Below are 19710 nucleotides of genomic sequence, written 5' to 3' on the forward strand. Positions count from 1 at the left end.
ATCCTACCGCTTTAAAGTGCAACCGATTTACGCTGGCAAAAGAATTAATTCCAATTCTGGCCACCAGGTACAAATCTGGCGCTGTGAATGCAAGAAGCAGAGAAAGGTTACCATATGTAATGGATTAGGAACAGGACATGGGCAGAAAATGTTAAACAAGTGTGGAAGGAATAATGTTGACATTACTAACCCTGCTTACATAATTTGATCAATGTGAGCGCCTTCAACGTTGGCGAGATATTTTACAGGGCTAGAGTTGCACCTTGTGGCCGAATTGGGAACTAATTTTTTCCAGCTTAATTAGGTTCCACATTAACGCACTAGCATGATTACCAGGTCTGACTACCATACAATAATTACAGCTCACACAGAACTGTGAGTAGCTGCAGTTTAATTATAACCACCCAGTAGCTGAATATGTCGTACGACAACTTATTTTTATTCAGTCTGTGAAACTAGCAGCGTCGTTTCCATCATGGTATCGAAAATTGCTTCCATATTCAGATATATTTCCATGTTGATCTGAATTTTACACCTTCTTTAAAGGCTTGTCCTTTGATTTTTCTTCGATTTTTGCTTCCATATTTCAGGCCGTAGTTCATTCACATTCACTGGTAGGCATTTAGGCATTCTGATTTGAGAACGCCGGCCGTAGTGGCCGTGCGGTTAAAGGCGCTGCAGTCTGGACCCGCAAGACCGCTACGGTCGAAGGTTCGAATCCTGCCTCGGGCATGGATGTTTGTGATGTCCTTAGGTTAGTTAGGTTTAAGTAGTTCTAAGTTCTAGGGGACTAATGACCTCAGCAATTGAGTCCCATAGTGCTCAGAGCCATTTTTTTTTTTTTGATTTGAGAACATGCTGTAGTTCCTACTTTTGAGATTCCTGTAAACGCACTTGTTTTGGTGTTCTGTTATGTATTCTCGCCCTTCCGCCGTAAGGAGTATTTAGCGACAATAGTGATGTAAGCTAAGACATAATTTGTTGTTATGGTATTCAGTGCGAAGACCTATGTAGCTGTTCCAGTCGTCGATCTGCGGACACCTCTACGTTTAAGGTGTGTGACACTCCCTATTTCGACTTACAGAGCGACGGTTTTGTTTTTCTTAATGACAACGACCAGCTCAGTAGTCCTCATGTGGAATTCCTAGTGGGGAACTATTTTACCTCCACATTATTTTATCTAAAGCGCTACCATGACCAATAAACGTTACATTAAAGTCGCGTGTTCTCGGAAAATATAATGGCTGTAGACTCCCGTCCTTTTCAGCCAATCACAGTACCAACATAGCAACTCCTTGTTGGCTTATGTCAGATACCAGCATAAGTCATTCAGACTGTTGCTCCTGCAACTACATGGAAACGTTGCTGTACTACTTCCGGAACCATCTGCTAGTCTGGCCTCTCTACGGATGTCTACACGTTGTGGTTGCACGAACCGTACGGTGTCTGAGTCGTAGAGGAGCACAAACACGACTGTCCACTCCGCCCGTCGCCCATTTAGTGGTTAGGTGCGTGGTACGTAAGTAGTGGCATTGTAATCATGATGCCCACTGTTATGTTAAGAATGGCAGCGAAAGTCTGATGTATGGATACTACCAAACACTTATGAAACGTATTGAATTCCCATCGCCACTACTGAAAGCTAATTATCACTTTAAACGTCAACCAAGGGACCTGTGCATAACTTTGTTACTTTTATAGTCTTCAATAATGGCAGTATTTTAAATGAATGTACTCGTTTGGATGAGGGTAGTTGTGGAAATGAAGAGAAAAATCTTTAAAAATGTATCGAACGACGTGAAATGATAATCATGAATTTATGATACGTCCATATATACTATGTTTTGCATTCAGAAATTTTGTCCGGGTTGTACAACCTCAGAGATCAGGGAGTGTCAGCAGGGCCGCGTAACCTATAATAGCAGGTCGACTAACATTTTCAACTACAGGAAGCACGTTAGGTCGTAGTAGCGATAGATAAATCACAACTCAAGGCGACAATGACAAATATGTTTATCGTCTAGGTAAGTAAATTCATTCAGAAAAATCAACTTGTACGACAGAACGAGATAATGGACTGCGGCAATGGCTACAGTCATTATCTATGGCAATGCTGTATACATATTATTCAGTTAATAAACACTTTCAAACAAATAAAATGTATTTGTAATAAGACAATACGAGAAGGGAGTCTCTAATTCGCAATTAATAAGTTACATTCGTAAAATATAGGTCTGCAGCTGGGCATCCATGATGCCTTTTTGTCTCTGATACACTACTGGGCATTAAAATTGCTACATCACGATGATGACGTGCTACAGACGTGAAATTTAACCGACAGGAAGAAGATGCTGTGATATGCAAATGATTATCTTTTCAGAGCATTCACACAAGGCTGGCGCCTGTGGCAACACCTACAACGTGCTGACATGAGGAACGTTTTCAACCGATTTCTCATACACAAATGGTGAAATGTTGTTGTGATGGCTCGTGTAAGGAGGAGAAATGCGTACCATCACGTTTCCGGCTTTGATAAAGGTCGGATTGTAGCCTATCACAATTCCGGTTTATCGTATCGCTACATTGCAGCTCGCGTTTCTCGAGATCCAATGAGTGTTAGCAGAATATGAAATCGTTGGGTTCAGTAGGGTAATACGGAACGCCTTGCTGGATCCCAACGGCCTCGTATCACTAGGAGTTGAGATGACAGGCATCTTATCCTCATGGCTGTAACGGATCGTGCAGCCACGTCTCGATCCATGAGTTAACAGATGGGGACGTTTGTAAGACAACAACCATCTGCACGAACAGTTCGACGACGTTTGCAGCAGCTCGGAGACCATGGCTGCGGTTACCCTTGATGCTGCATCACAGACAGGAGCGCCTGCGATCGTGTACTCAACGACGAGCTTGGGTGCACGAATGGCGAAATGTCACTTTTTCGGATGAATCCAGTTTCTGTTTACAGCATCATGATGGTCACATCCGTGTTTGGCGGCATCGCGGTGAACGCACATCGGAAGCGTGTATTCGTCATCGCCATACTGGCGTATCACCCAGCATGATGGTATGGGGTGCCATTGCTTGCACGTCTCGGTCACCTCTTGTTCGTGTTGACGGCACTTTGTTGAAGCAAATATAGTGAAGATTAGTTATATCCAGTGCTATTTTTCTGGGGGAACGCTGGCGGATGCGTACGCCTAAACATTTTGTCGACAAAGTAATTTTTTTACGATGTTGAGAACTTGGAAGAGTGCTAAAGATTTATTTCACGGACGTAAATTTTTTATTTCATTTTTTCTGGTTGGTAATTGCAATACGAACGACACCAGTGCAGTTTTTGGTGGGAAAAGCGATGTTATTGACTGTTTCCAGCATTTCGAAGCTGCGACAACCGTTCTCGACTGATGTGTTCGATAGCCCATTCTCTTGCATGTTTCTGTGTTTGTCGGTATCGCCTGCTTCATTTGAGCTGTAAAGTCAACTGAAGAGTCCAAAACCATTTTTTTCTTTTTTTTTTTTAGTTCTACATGTTGATGACCTCATGGCTGAAAGCAGACGGGTGGTATACCATGCTTCAGTTATAAGTAATTTTTGCTGGATATATCCAATGTCGGAGTACCCTCAAACGTTCTTTTAGAAAAAGAAGCACTGGTTGTATCTCCATGCGAGGTAGTGATTACCGGCTAGCAGAAGTACACTGGCTGCAAAGATACGCTGTATGCAAACCAGATAGCCGTACTTGGCTTTGGAAAACAGCAAGTCAGTGTGGGTCAGCGGCGAGGCGCCTGGTACCCATACATATACACACACTGACGTACGAGTGTTGTAGGTCGGGAGGGAGAGCGGTCCAGTCGGCTGTTGCGCCACCAGTGGCGCAGGTCGCGGTTTCGCCGACTGGAACACAGGCGTCACGCCGTAATAGCTGCATCTGCAACTGACGACAGAGTAAAACTTTAATAGCAGCATACCACGCGATAGTATTGCATTTATTAGTCCCATACCACGCGATAGTATTACATTTATTGGACCCATCTGCTACCAGATACCTAGGATCCTGAACAAATGTGAGGTCAACATCAGTGTGTCGTTCAAAAGTAACTCATTAATCCATCATACGCATATAGCAAACAACGTAAACTCTATTAAGGCTTGAGTGTATAATTTTCAGCATAGTTGTCACAACTTGTATATTAGACACAGGGAGAGCGTATTAGAACGTATGGAGCCCTTCCACGAAATAATTACAGTAAGTGAACTGTTGGAATCCTTCTGCACCAGGCTGGACACAAAACGACGGACATCAATACCTGACTGACCATTTTGAATGCACAATCAAAAGGCATAAAGTAAAAGTGTGAGGAAATCTCAGCAGTACACAGAAACCAAAAACGACAGTGCGCTGTCATTCTGAACGAAACGATTGACAACGAACACACAAAAGTAATAAGGACCTAACGAAACATGCTTCTTCTCTCAAACCCCATGATATGCAACAGATTGCACTTAGTTTTATTTATTATAGATCCTCTTTTTGTAGAAAATGTTTTTTTGCAAACATATCAAATTACAAACCGAGTAAGTTTATCCAGTAGCATTCGAAATTCAAATCCTGTCATACGCTTTAGTGTTTTTAATTAAATAGATGACATATTTGAAAAACAGACTAAACACATTACTCTTTAACGTAAGAAATCGTAAAAAGTTAACATCTTCATAAATAGATAAACTATGTAGTACCTCTCTTAACGAGGAAACGCTAGGTGCGTGTAACATCTCTAGTGATGTCTGTAAAGTCTGAAGTGTTACGTCCAAATGCATGGCCCTCCAGAAAGGTAGGCAACTAATATTCTGGGAATATTTCATCTTTGGAATCCACCAAAAGAATTCTGAACAAAAAACGATAAATTTAAAACCTACATATTTCTTCATCGATGATTTTCCAAGTAAAATGCAACTAGACCTAAACCAGGAAACCAGCAGGTGATGAAGGAGGAAAGCCTCAAAAATGCGTCGTCAATAATAAAAAAAAGTAGAGGAACTTAAAACTTAGTTACTGTTTACGATGGGTCTATATTATATTAATTGAAACAGAGTCACAGTAAGTGTCTGCACAGCATGTGTATATGTAAGGCAGCAGAGTTCTAGTTTGAAATATAAGTGACAGTATCAACGATCAATTTCCGCTGTCGTTTTTAAAGTTTCCTCTACTTCTTCTTCTTCATCTTCTGGTGCTGTACCCGAGTTAGGTGACAAAGTTTTGGGATGTGTTCGTTAACGACAATTTCACCTTTTGTACATATAAAATTAATCGTGTAATTTATGTACAGACTTAGCAAACATTTATTGCATACACACATACCAATCCTAATTTTAGTATATATGCCTTCAACAACTCATTAAGGAAGACTTCAGAAATGTACTAAGTGAGGTGGAGCATTGGCAAGGTGCTAGAAACAGTTTCGGGAAGAAGGTGGCTCCAGTACCCCAAGAGGCTCCCGAGTTACAGTTTAAAGCGATTGCCACGATGGTAATTTGGAAGGGTACGGGCAATATCGACAGTTTTTTTCGGAAATACGAATTAGTGAGCGTGCCATGAGTCCTCTGGTTACAGCGAGTGGTGTGCTGTGTTGCAGGAGAAGTACCCGGCCACCTTCGACAGCCTGGACCTGAAGGAGCTGCTGTCGGATGAAACTCGAGTCCAGGATGCGATGCACTGCCTGCTGGAAGAAGGAGACTCAGCGTGCAGACCCGCCGGGAAGGCGCTCAAGGGTGAGACCCATCATAGTCTACGCTCCGCTACCCAGTAGGATGGTATAGCCCACACCACAAGATCACACACTTAAAATGAGGCCCGTGCCGTGGATGCAGTGAGTCTGTATTCAGTAATCACGTAGCTGCAGATTGCAGTATCGGGACCCCAATGGAGCAATGACGATTGGAATATGAGTGTTCCCCGAATTTAAATAAGTTTGCTTAGAATGAAATATATGGATTGGGATAAAGGTATAAGTCAGTCTGAAATTCCTGTCTACTGTGGTTGATACTACAAGAACTATGTTGTGCACAGTGAACAACCTCCGAGACCATACTCCAATTCCATACAAGAAATTAATTCTTCTCCTAGAATACATAGTGCTTATTGGTCCCCAGCGTAAAATTGGAGAAATCCTGGTTTACTGCGGTACCAGTAAGCTTTTGCGAGGCACGCACATTTGATTAGCTGTGCAGCTTATCTCCTTACGCTGTAACGCAACGCCAGGCCACCTATATATCTTCTTCCATTGTGAATAATCTAATATTATTTGTTATACGTGGTTAGCAAGAAGAGAAAGCGGAATTATCTTGATAGCGGGAGTGGCGATAAAAACCGACACAGTCGATGACTGTTGGTCCGTCACTAACAAAGTGATGTGTGGCTATGGAAAGAAATAAACGCATATCAACACCAGTATTTGCGTTGGTTAAGAATCCTTCTTTTAAAAAGATCGAACTCCTTAAAACGAATGTTCAGTAGACACCGATTCCATTATAGATCATGCATCATCTATTTAAGGATGCAGCATATGGATGCCGATCAATAGCTACGCCTTATTAGCAACACCCAAATCCATTTGGTGTTACTCGTTAAAATCCAGGAAAACTATTTAAAACAGAGAATATTAGTAATACCGAACAAAAGTAGTACAGTTTTGGAGCATATTAATCTAAGATGTAGAAGGATTATCAATATGACCTTCTACTTTCTGTACTGACGGTAGAGAGGCCAAGAAATAAGTTGTACAAGAAACTGAACTAATTTCAGCAAATGCTTTATAGCAAAAGCACAACGAAAAGTTGACATAGGGGTTACAATTTTATACATCACCTCATATCTTGGGAGGCTGTGGTTTCTCTTTCATATTATAATGTTCTATTACACGCCACAGGATGCACACAGGTATACCCACTGAAGAAATCACCGTTGTCACACTATACACTTTTATCATCAGTGTACTAGTAAAAACAGAACAATTAGATCGATTAAAATGGAACATTGTTTACCAATCACAAGCATTAATTCTTCCTTCAGGCATGTGGAATTGCTCTGTAGTTCTCAATTAAAGAGGGCGGTCAGTAACAGTCTGACAAGCTAGTAAAAGTGTTCCATGGTAGCTTGTGCTGAGAAACAACAGTTAAGAATGAAACTCCAAACGTTGCGCCGTTTCCGACATCATTAGTATAGAAATTAGTCAATCAGGGCTTTGTGCGAGCCAGAGAAGGTGTCGCCAAACGTGTTCATCGTTTGATTTCCTAAAACCGGAGAAGAGAGCGATACAAAAGTTGAACATGGGACGGTAGTAAGTATCGAACTCGAGGCAAAGCCTGCGCTATAATCTGCGCCTGATTACCTAACTACAATGCTAATTAACTCCGGAACAGCGCAGCTTAACGAGTTATCACCTGAACAATTATTTATTAGCATAACCTAATCTGGAACTCCCTTACAAGCTTTTCAGTTTATTCCTCACCACCCTGTGTACAATCAACCAATAATAAGCTGCCCGGGAACATAAATCAGCTCAAAATACTACACACACTGTCTCTAAATGAAAGAAGGAATATTAATTGGTTGACCAAAGCATAACACTTTACACTAAAACACCACTCATGGTGCTAACTCAGCTTCATTTCTATTACATCTTCAAGCTCGCCTAATGACTGTAGTAATGGCGGTATAACAGTCCATTCCGCTAGTCAGAGGCCTACTCTGTCGTCCAGTTGTTCATTGTTATCACCGTTAAAAATTGCAAATCTCACAAGTAGACACCCTAACGAGCCAAAATTTTGTCACCAGCTGTTTAGTATTCTTTTCGTACACTCTTGGTACGTAATAAGGAAGTGTGCGTGGAAAGATTTTTGGAAGTCCTAGTTGGGTCTGTGAAGGTTTATGACACCAAATCTCTACGCACTGCCCACGAGTTTTCTGTAAATCACGGGCTGCAGATATGTAGTGGCGGAGCTGGCACCCTGAAGAGTCACAGATGCGTTTAGTTGGTGTCTTTTCATACGTATTTGATGACCAAAATACCAATTTGAGTTCACTGTCTTGCTGCTAAAACTGCTGTAGCATGATTCTGGTCTTGTGATGCGGGCAGTTATACTGCTGGAAGATGCCATCACCATCGGGAAAGATATCAAACGTAAAGAGATACAGGCGGTCCGCAATAATGTTACTGTGGTCCACAGCTGTGATGGTGCCGTCAATTGTTACCACAGATCCTATGGAAACCCAAGAGAAAGTCCACCATAGCGCGCTAGGCGGTAATCTTGGTGCGATGAACCTTCGGATTGATGACGGTATATCCAGGCATGACCATCGACCTGGAGTAACAAGAAATGTGATTCAGCAGACCAGGCGACAAGCTTCCACTTGATCCACGGTCCAATACCGGTAACGGCGTGTCCGTGCTCCGAAACACTTGTGCCCGGAGAGCGAGATATCTCCGAGCTCCACGTTATGTGGTGGAACGTGGACGTCCATCAGCTTGTGGTGTAACCGTAGTTTCACAACCTTCGCCGGCCGGAGTGGTCGTGCGGCTCTAGGCGGGCGACCGCTACGGTCGCAGGTTCGAATCCTGCCTCGGGCATGGATGCGTGTGATGTCCTTAGGTTAGTTAGGTTTAAGTAGTTCCAAGTTCTAGGCAACTGATGACCTCCGAAGTTAAGTCGCATAATGCTCAGAGCCATTTGAACCTTTTTTTTTTTTTTCACAACCTTCAAACAGTTTCCGTACCGGTTCACGACCTAATCACGTGAAAAGCCGACCATATTCGCCGTTTCATAGATAATCTTTCCGCGGCGTCGAACCATAACAATCTGCCCTTCGTCAGAGTGGCTTATATCAGTGGACTTCTCCATGTCGTAGGATACGCAGCGAACTTACTCTCGCAATGCTTCCAGCAAGAGACATTACGTCGCTCTAACTTCTCGTACTCAGTTAATCACAAGTAAATGCCTAATTACCACTATCATTCTCCGCTAATTGATCTGTTCCTTTCCTAGCCTCAAGTCTTGTACAGTGGAAGATGGCATTCTGTCTACGGTATTCGACTCACCTTATGACAGTTCGCTACGGACAGATGTACGAGGCGGGATGACTCCCTAGTTAATGTCAGAACCACACTTCCTGGCCCTTCTTCAGCCAATCGATGCTTGTGTTTTGACTTTAGTTAACTTATTCTAAAGGCAATTGCACCCTAATATTTCTTCAAATCTATTAGCGTAATAGCTTGTTTCGTATTGAATTACATTATCTACGAGCGTGAATTATCCAATTTTACACATGTATTCAATGTTTGGAACTATTTTACTTAAATGATGTTATTGGAAATCTTGTTATTACCCTTCAACATAAAATTAATGCACTAGTTTCCACCCAGTAGGCCACTATATCTAATTATCTACTGGAATACTCCACATAGAATTTGGCGTTCGTAAGCGGTGGCTTATTATTCTTGGTGTTTATATTTTTATGGAGCGAAAGTTTCAGGATGCGACAGATGTAATGTCTTCCCGTATTTCATTAAAAACCTGAGCAGTACACGAACGAAAATATTAGTACCAAATCCCATTGCCTCTGAAATCTATGTGCTTCCCGAACAGTTTTGATACTGAAACTCCTTGGCAGAATGAAACTACGATACCGGAACTCCAGACTCCAACTATTGCATTTCGCGGGCAAAGATCTGATCTACCGACTGAAATATCCAAGAACGTCTGAAGTGTTACACTGACCAAGCTATCGAAGAGTGACCCACGTCTCGCCCTCACAGCTTTAGTTTCGCGAGAAAATCTTCTCCCGGCCCTACACACACTTTTATTCTCCCAGGAAGTTGAGAATTGTCGACTGGAAGTCCGCCGCCTCCTTTTGCCACTAAGGTATAAGGTTATTGAGCCACCTGTTTGGAAAAGTTTTCGTAACTATTATTCCGTCCTGAAGTGTCAGTGTCATGACCTAAGCGTATCTACTAAAGGTTGCTGATAGATGCGTCCGGAAACAGTTGACCCCACTTCTTGAGTTTCTGATGACATTGAGAACTAAGGGAGAGGGAAAATGTTATGAAAATTTCAAATCGTATGAAAACAAGCTAAATCTCGACCCTATGTTTTAGTGACAGTTTTCACTGCAGAGTGTCTTATTTGGTATATAATTATAAGATTCCTTCCTTCGAGTCTATTCTTAAACATCTGTATATACCAAAAAAATGTAAACAGCTTCGAAATGTTAACTTTTTTGGATCAAGGATGGATTTTGGCGAAAAATAGTCTTCTCTGCATGTCTTTCCAACAAGTGTTCTTTTACCTGTATCTTTATCCACAAGCTGTACGATGGTGAGGTAGTTATCTGTAGGCCTAAACCGGAAAAGCAATTGCTATATATTTAGACATCCCTGCGTACAGCCTTTTTAGGAGTTACATATGCTGCGGAAGTGCGCATATTTGTCGTGATATGATTTATGATAAATTTTCTGTACATACATAAATTAATCCTTTTTTCATAGATCATGACTACGACATTTCGTAATGATGTGGAACGTGTCTTCCTGTGCTCTCAGTTGCCCTGTTTCCCTTTACACAGTATTCCAAATTGTTTTAATTTTATTATCAGATGTGCTAATCTCAGACATAAGGACATACGTCTGAACTATTTTAAAACTTTTCTTAATACAGTGCAGTAGTTTTTATAATGTTTCATTGTTTTGAGGTCATGACTCCTCCTAGCTATAAGATACATTTCCCTTTTCTGTTTGTAAGATATTTTTATCCCTTTAGTAAGCCATGGCTTTTACAATTATATTTCACTGTTTTCTTAGGAAACTGTTTTCAAATATACTCTCAAAGGTACAGATGAAATGGGTTAAATTTTAAATTAGCATCATGTTCCCTGTACACCTCATCCCAGTCTGTTGCAAGGTTTCCCTAAAATTTGGAAGTGTTAAATCGTTAATGGGACACACTATTTTGGAGGACTGTTTTGCATTACTGTATAGAGCTATATCATATACTGTAACTAGCTTTGCATCATGATCAGACAGACCACGCTTAACAGGAAAATTTTTATTTAATTAAATTTATCTTCGTCTATGAAAACGTTATCTATCAGTGTGCTGATTTCCTGTACCACCCGAGTAGGAAAATCAGTAACTGATGTCAAATTGAAAGAACCAAGTAATACTTCTAGGTCAAGCTTTCTATCTGACTCTTTCAGAATATCTACGTTGAAATCCCCACAAACAATAATTTGTTTCCTTTTTCTGACAGGATGCACAACAAATAATCCACGTTTTTCTACAATAGTTGAAAATTTCCCAATGGGGAAACAGCTACAATTATAAAAGTGCCTTTATTTAGTTTCAGCTCATATGCACATGATTCTATGCGTTGGTCTGCGCAAATTTTTTTAGTTTCCAAATTTTTCAGACTATGACTGATTTTAACATACACCCTCTTTCCATAGTGACTCTAGTTATATGTGCTGAAAGCTTATATCCACCTACATTTACCATTTCCATACCTGTGACTATATGATGCTCAGACAGGCATAGTAAATCTATTCCATCCTCAGTTTCTAAATCTTATGTACAAACAAGAAGCTTATCTACTTTGTATTTTAATCCCCTGATATTCTGATGCAATATATTAACATTATTTTTTCTGTACTTATATGTCAATCTTGTGACATACTAACATTATTTTCACTGTACTGTTATTAGAATCTTGTGATATTTTCACATCCCTAGTACCTGCCTGTCTGAACTTTTCATGAAGCTTGATTTCAACCAATGTAGGATGATTGGATACTGATCTTAGCCTAAAAACGTACTCCCATGAGTTCCAGTGCCCCCAATTATAGACTTTGCTATCATCCCAGCCAGTTTACCCTTCCCTTTCCTACTGAGATGCGGGCCATGTCTTGTGAAGTCCCACCTACCAATACCATCAGTAGGAACCAAACCTATGCTTGACAAAGTAGCAGACCGAAGCAGCTGATCTAGCTTCATATTGACCTTCCTGACAGAGCTGTTCAATTGGGGCCAGTCATACCGCATCAGAGCAGGAACCAAGCCAACATTTGTATGGTTCGTTGCAGATGCTATTTTCACTAGGTCACACTTAATATTGTAGCCCTGGTCGCCATCAATACTGTTTCCCGCTCCACCCACTACCACAACATTATCCTGCTTTGTAAAACCTTTGCACAATCATGCTACATCCTCTATCACTTGGCGAAGACATGCACTAGGCTTGAAAATACTTGTGACTTTGTACCTGTCACCTAATGTCTCCTGCAAAATCTGGCCTACACCTCTTTCATGGCCACTACCTGAAAACAGAACTTTCCTCCTACTTTATAGGTCTCTTCCACAGTTGGTTTCCTAGTGAAAGTCTGTTGAGTGCTGAATACACTTTCATCTAGTTCAGACTGAGGTAACAAGGCAAATCTATTGTTTGTGCCAATGATGAAACTGTCTGATACTGTTCTCTTTCAGTGGCCCCTGTTCCTTGCTATCACTTCCCACCTGTCTTCACCCTCCTCCGCCCTTAACCTCATCAGTTCCCCCCTAGCACTATCCAGTTCAGCCTGATGGGCTCTAATGTTCCCTTCCCGTTCCGCTATTTCCTATGCCTTGAAGATAATCTGCAATACCATGAAAGAGACCCATTCACTTCTCCGATTCCCATGGCACTATCGTCACCCCAGTGCAAACATCCCCCACAACAGCTGCACAGAACGCCAGAACTGACTTTCGTACAGCAGCTCAAACACTTCTTGCTCATGGTTGTTTAAATATTTTTAACAAAATTTATTTAGGCAATAACAATAATATTCTATTAACTACTGATCACAAAAGCCACTAAAGTTATGTGGAACACTAATCTCGTGTATAATGTTAATATAGTAACGTAATACAGTTAAAGTAAAATTAAAAATCAAAACTTGTATACCCGAAAAATTAGGCCTAAGATCATGTATGTGCGATACGTATTTTACGCGTTTTGAAAGGAAATAAAAGAACTTAAAACCTTTAATTCTCCTAGTAGATACGGTACTACTAAATATATCTGTAATTTAAACAACCTAAATTCTTCACTTAATACTTAATGTAGTACATCTTATAATTCTCTCCGTAATCCTGTTGTTGTCAGACATTTAAACGTCCTCGTAACAAAGTTAACCTGTAAAACATGGCCCACTATTTACTTCAACAATGTTCCATTAAGTCCTTGACTTGATGATTCCCCATAAGAAGCATCTCCGTATTATCAGTGCATCTTGATTGGTACCTAAGTTTTTCTTTGATGGCGTAGTTTCTTCTGCAGTATACTCAATTAGCCAAATGGCTATGTTTTAAAACGCCTGGGATCTGTCATTCATCTTTTGTCGTTGGCTACAGCCTTGATACTTCAGACCTGATGTCAAACAACAAGTTTTGAATCTGGGAATGTGATGATGTGGCAGAACTGTTGAGATGACGTAGTAGTATTTCCAGAAAATTAAGGAATAGTTGTGTTTGACGCCTGAGGACCCTAGCGAATATGTCAACAATTAACGCACTGCTCACCCCAATCTACACATTCAAAACCGGCCTCCATCCCGAAGCACAACAAAATTCGATGATTTTAACAGTATTTTCTTTTGCAGAGGTGCTGCCCGAAATAGTGCGTACAGACTGCGCCAAGTGCACTGAGACACAGCACAAGAAGATCGGAGGTTTCTTCGGAGAGATTTCGCGCCGCCACCCAGACCTCATGAAGAAGCTGCTGGACAAGTACGACCCATCTGGAGAATACAGGAAGAAGTACGCCAAGTCCTGGGCCGAGTACAGCATCCACCACTAATCCTCATCATGCCTTGTAACTCTTATATTCAATAAATCTATCACCTACCCTATAATGTAAAAGACCATTTCGACCTACCCACAAACACGGAAATACATGGAGCTCCTAAACTCGTTTGTTCTGTGAACACAGAAACGATCTGCTTTCACCTCAGTGATGAAGCAACATTTCATATTGAAATCAGCGTCATTTGCACTTATGGGTCTCAAGAATCAAAACTGACACTCTGACAATGTTGAGTGTCTATGGAAAAAGTTCAAGCCAATCGTAAAATACGTTTTAGACAGGTACGTGCCGAGTAAGACTGTGAGGGACGGGAGAAATCCACCGTGGTTAAACAACAAATTTAGGAAACTACTGCGAAAGCTTCACTGCAAGTTTAAACGCAGCCAAAACCTCTCAGACAAACAGAAGCTAAACGATGTCAAAGTTAGCGTAAGGAGGGCTATGCGTGAAGCGTTCAGTGAATTCGAAAGTAAAATTCTATGTACCGACTTGACAGCAACTCCTAGGAAGTTTTGGTGTTACGTTAAATAAGTAAGTGGATCGAAACAGAATATCCAGACACTCTGGGATGATGATGGCATTGAAACAGAGGATGACACGCGTAAAGCTGAAATACTAAACACATTTTCCCAAAGCTGTTTCACAGTGGAAGACCGCACTGCAGTTCCTTCTCTAAATGCTCGCACGAACGAAAGGAATAGAAAAGCTACCGAAATCACTCAACAAAGGAACTCCACTGAACCTGACGGGATATCAATTCGATTCTACACAGAGTACGCGAAAGAACTTGCCCCCCTTCTAACAGGCGTGTACCGCAAGTCTCTAGAGGAACGGAAGGTTCCAAATGATTGGAAAAGAGCACAGGTAGTCCCAGTTTTCAAGAAGGGTCGTCGAGCAGATGCGCAAAACTATAGGCCTATATCTCTGACATCGATCTGTTGTGGAATTTTAGAACATGTTTTTTGCTCGCGTATCATGCCATTTCCGGAAACCCAGAATGTACTCTGTAGGAATCGACATGGATTCCGGAAACAGCGATCGTGTGAGACCCAACTCGCTGTATTTGTTAATGAGACCCAGAAAATATCAGATACAGGCTCCCAGGTAGATGCGATTTTCCTTGACTTCCTGAAGGCGTTCGATACAGTTCCACACTGTGCCTGATAAACAAAGTAAGAACCTACGGAATATCAGATCAGCTGTGTGGCTGGATTGAAGAGTTTTTAGCAAACAGAACACAGCATGTTGTTCTCAATGGAGAGACGTCTACAGACATTAAAGTAACCTCTGGCGGACCACAAGGGTGTGTTATGGGACCATTGCTTTTCACAATATATATAAATGACCTACTAGATAGTGTCGGAAGTTCCATGCGGCTTCTCGCGGATGATGCTATAGTATACAGAGAAGTTGCAGCATTAGAAAATTGCAGCGAAATGCAGGAAGATCTGCAGCGGATAGGAACTTGGTGCAGGGAGTGGCAACTGACCCTTAACATGGACAAACGTAATATTGCGAATACATAGAAAGAAGGATCCTTTATTGTATGATTATCTGATAGCGGAACAAACACTGGTAGCAGTTACTTCTGTAAAATATCTGGGAGTATGCGTACGGAACGATTTGAAGTGAAATGATCATATAAAATTAATTGTTGGTAAGGCAGGTGCCAGGTTGATATTCATTGGGAGAGTCCTTAGAAAATGAAGTCCGTCAACAAAGGAGGTGTCTCACAAAACACTCGTTCGGCCTATACTTGAGTATTGCTCATCAGTGTGGGATCCGTACCAGGTCCGGTTGACAGAGAAGACTGAGAAGATCCAAAGAATAGCGGCTCTTTTCTTCACAGGGTTATTTGGTAAGCGTGATAGCGTTACGGAAATGTTTAGCAAACTCAAGTGGCAGACTCATCAAGAGAGGCGCTCTGCATCGCGGTGTAGCTTGCTGTCCAGGTTTCGAGAGGGTGCGTTTCTGGATGAGGTATCGAATATGTTGCTTCCCCCTACTTATACCTCCGGAGGAGATCACGAATGTAAAATTAGAGAGATTAGAGCGCGCACGGAGGTTTTCCGGCAGTCGTTCTTCCCGCGCACCATACGCGACTGGAACAGGAAAGGGAGGTAATGACAGTGGCACGTAAAGTGCCCTCCGCCACACAACTTTGGGTGGCTTGCGGGGTATAAATGTAGATGTAGATGTAGAAGAACCAGAAGTCAATCGTTCGGCATGAAAGAGACTAGCCATAAGTGAAAGTGTTTTGTTTAATTTTTTATGACAAGGTGTACCATATATTCTTTTTGAGGACATACACAGAATCTTGAAAGATAGTCATGGAGTGCCACAGCCGTAGGTTTTTCAACAAAATCAAGAATACACTAGTTATTTCATATGCAAACAACAAGGAGTCTCACTTCACTGGCGCAACAACGAGCGGCAATTCCTCAGTGACACACTGCTCCATGTTCTTGATGTCCATGTTTCCAGACATGATACCATCCTATAGTTCATGTGTACCTAAAGGATTCCTTACAACTTCTTCTCGTGACATGAATCAGCTCTTCGGCAGAACAACAAGAGCAGTGACTTTTGTCGTCAAAGGAATCTTGCTTAGCGTAAGTGAAGAATTTTGTAGACGTCATCTACATGATTAGTGATAATAACACAGCGAAAAACTTTGGTTTTGTAAACATTTTGCGGTTTTTCTCTGTTTTAAAGTGATAATCCACTAGTATATATAAGTGCTTATACTCATCGTATTATTTTTGAAACCCAACATCCTAGCACAACCAGTGTCCAACGTAGATCCAGCTAACATAGATAACCAGATTTCCAAGGTATTAGCAGCAGAGAAACAGCTTAGGTACTTGTAACTACTGCTTGATATAGCTTATGGAGACAGAATTCATCGACACGCAAGTCGCTGAAATGGCGTCAGCTAAAGAGACTTGAAATACGGCGGCCGAACCCCGAAGGGAATATCCCGTCCAATAAATGCTGTACGATAATTTCATACACTGCTGTGATCCAGACGTACTTTCTCAGGAATTTCGTCTTCAATTTAAGACCTACGGTTTATGCTAGTAGACATACGTTGCCTGTTTGCCTGTGTTAGTGTTCTCCTTACAGCCTCCTTACTTCATCCATCGAGAGCCAATATGCCGCTACGGCATCAGAATTTCTTCACTTCGAGTGCTATTTTGTCAGCAGGATTGATGTTAGGTATATTGCTAGTGTAACTTCAGCTGTAAATTGTTGCAACCACTTTGGTTTGATTTTCTTTTAATTCTTATTCTGAGCTGAGTAATTTGGTCATTCTGTACAGCAGTGTAATGGGGTTACAATCGCCAACGTCAATGTTAATGGAAGGACTGGACCACAGACCTCTGATTCGTCATTCATCATTCATTGCATACAAAACAATTTCTTCATGAAAAGTTTTAGAATTAAAACAACGTATTTTACGTGGAAATACAAAGATCCCGAAACTCAAACAAAGTTTACAATTTTAAAGCAACAATTCGGAAATATAAAGCTTTTAGACATAAAAACAATAATTTAATTTAAAGGAACTTCAAAATTTGTTTGAATGACTGCAATAACAACCTGTTATTGAGCAACAGGTCAATAAGTAATACTTCCTTTCAGATGAACCAATTAAAAACCAAGTTTCAAATGAATAATGTCAAATCCCAGAATTTATTTACGACAGATAAGAAACCCGAAGGGCTGGCAACCATACTAATAGTGCCTTGCCCCTAAAAAGCAAGATGATGGTAATAAACACCAAGAGCTCGATACAGGGATATGAGGTGATTACAACCCCGCTCATTAAAGTAAATTTGAACAATACCCACTAATCGCTGTCACTGGGGCAAGAGACCCCCCATAGTCTTAATGAATGCCATTGGCGGGCGAAATTCATGTCCACTAACATTTCTAGGAACACATTAACATGGGAATCTTTTTTCTTTTAGACGTATAAAAATACAATAGTAAGAAACATGCCAATCTCACTAGAGAATTTCAACTGAAACATTAGAACTCTTTTCCTTAAAATAGAATTTGGTGTCTGCTTGGAGAGCACAAGCTATTAAAGCAAACACTCCCAACTTATGTCAAAGACTTTTCCAGGTAGTACAGAAGGAATTCAACTAATCTTTTGTGTAAGCTCCGTTCATGGAGAGGTTTCCGATGATACCGTCGCACACAACAGTAGCCACAGCTAACGCCTGGCTATCGCGTCGGCTCGCCAGACACCGTAGGGACAAGCAGTGTACTGGCAGACTGCGGAGGTGGGAATTAAGGATCACAAGCCCCAACCAGGCTCGAAAACTCAATCATTACAAGGCCCTTAAGAAGCTAAGTTTAGCGCAGATACCTACAGTACAAACCATCCACTAGTAAATATTCAGTTATGAACACCCCAGCTGCCCGCACACCAAACCAATTTAACACGGCTAATCTCACAACATCCCATTGAACCCCTATGCGCTGACACAATTTCAATTGAGTGTTCAAAATATAAATTAGAAACAGATCATTTGAACAAAAAATTTAATTATTGAAATGCTCAGGTCAAAACTACATGAAAAATGCCATGAAACTAGTTCACCAAGTATCCAATTATAAATCTGCCATATAGGCATTATATTTCTTGTTCAAAGACAGCATCCAGATCGGCAGAACACAGAGGAAATGTCAGTACTGAGAGAGGGTAAAATAACAACACCCACATTGATCACTGATTTTCAAGGTAACAATGTCAGCGAAGCAACTTTGACGCTGGGCCCGGTAACTTGAATTACTGTTCTACACCACACCAACATAATAACTCATGAATATGAATTCTGCATTTCCGGAGCAAACAGGAAACTGTAATTAAAACAACTTCAGGTTAAGCACGCCGTCCGCCGTGTCTTATAGACTGGCTTATGTACTTAAACTGTCGAATTTGTAAAAAAACTCCAGCCCACATATATTTTGATATAGGGTAAGTTCATTTTAATCTTTGGTACATACGCTACGTATATGTCTCGAAACTGTTGTGACCTTAAGTGGGAGAAGCAAAAAAATAAGATTATGTCTATAGAGATATTTTTAATCGGGAAAATAACACTGCAATAACATCATCTCTATATCGTCGCTGTCAATCCCTATGCAATTGTATCATCTCTTGACAACATAGTTCCAACCTCAAAGAAGCATTGCAGCATCTTTCATATCTGCTCGTTCAACGTCTTCACAACTTTCTGAAAGAGGAGATCCTTCATCGGATCCAAAATGTGAAAATTACGTGTAGGACGTCACGACTGTAGGATGGGTGTAAGTCAGCTCATAAGTCAAATTTTTAATGCTCTGTAGTGCTTCACCAGATGCATAAAAGAGGGTATCATCCTGAAGTAACTTTGAAAGCTCCACTTTCCTTTTCGGTTTGAGACAGGTTTTACGTCTCGCAGTAACTCACTGTAGCTGTCACTGTTCACAGTTCGACACCACATAGTGCAAGGGAACCAGCACTGGACCTTCCATATCCGAACGCACTGTTATGACAGCCTCTCCTGCTGAAGGTAGGTGTCTGATACTTTAGCTGGGGGCTAAGGTGATGGTTTGCACAGCATATCCGTCCATTTCGATGGTTCATAGTAATGGACCCAAGTCCCAACACTTACTGGGAGACTGTTAAATATTTTTCTTCGTCTTGAAAATCCTTTAAATCGGAATTCCACATCTCCGATAGGTCCTATTTCTGTTTGCTACTTGACGTGGTACCAAATGAGTACCAACTTTGCGACAGTTCAGATATTCATAGGCAAATGAAAA

The 19710-nt window shown here is 41.1% G+C and overlaps 1 protein-coding gene across 1 annotated transcript in view; it reads left to right on the forward strand.

Annotated features, from left to right (window-relative positions):
* LOC126088283 (uncharacterized) overlaps positions 1–19710 on the forward strand; it is a 205117-nt gene that overhangs the window by 58876 nt on the left and 126531 nt on the right. The gene's annotated exons all lie outside the window — the stretch shown is intronic.

Source organism: Schistocerca cancellata, chromosome 6 (genome assembly GCF_023864275.1).
Source record: "Schistocerca cancellata isolate TAMUIC-IGC-003103 chromosome 6, iqSchCanc2.1, whole genome shotgun sequence".
Lineage (NCBI taxonomy): Eukaryota > Metazoa > Arthropoda > Insecta > Orthoptera > Acrididae > Schistocerca > Schistocerca cancellata.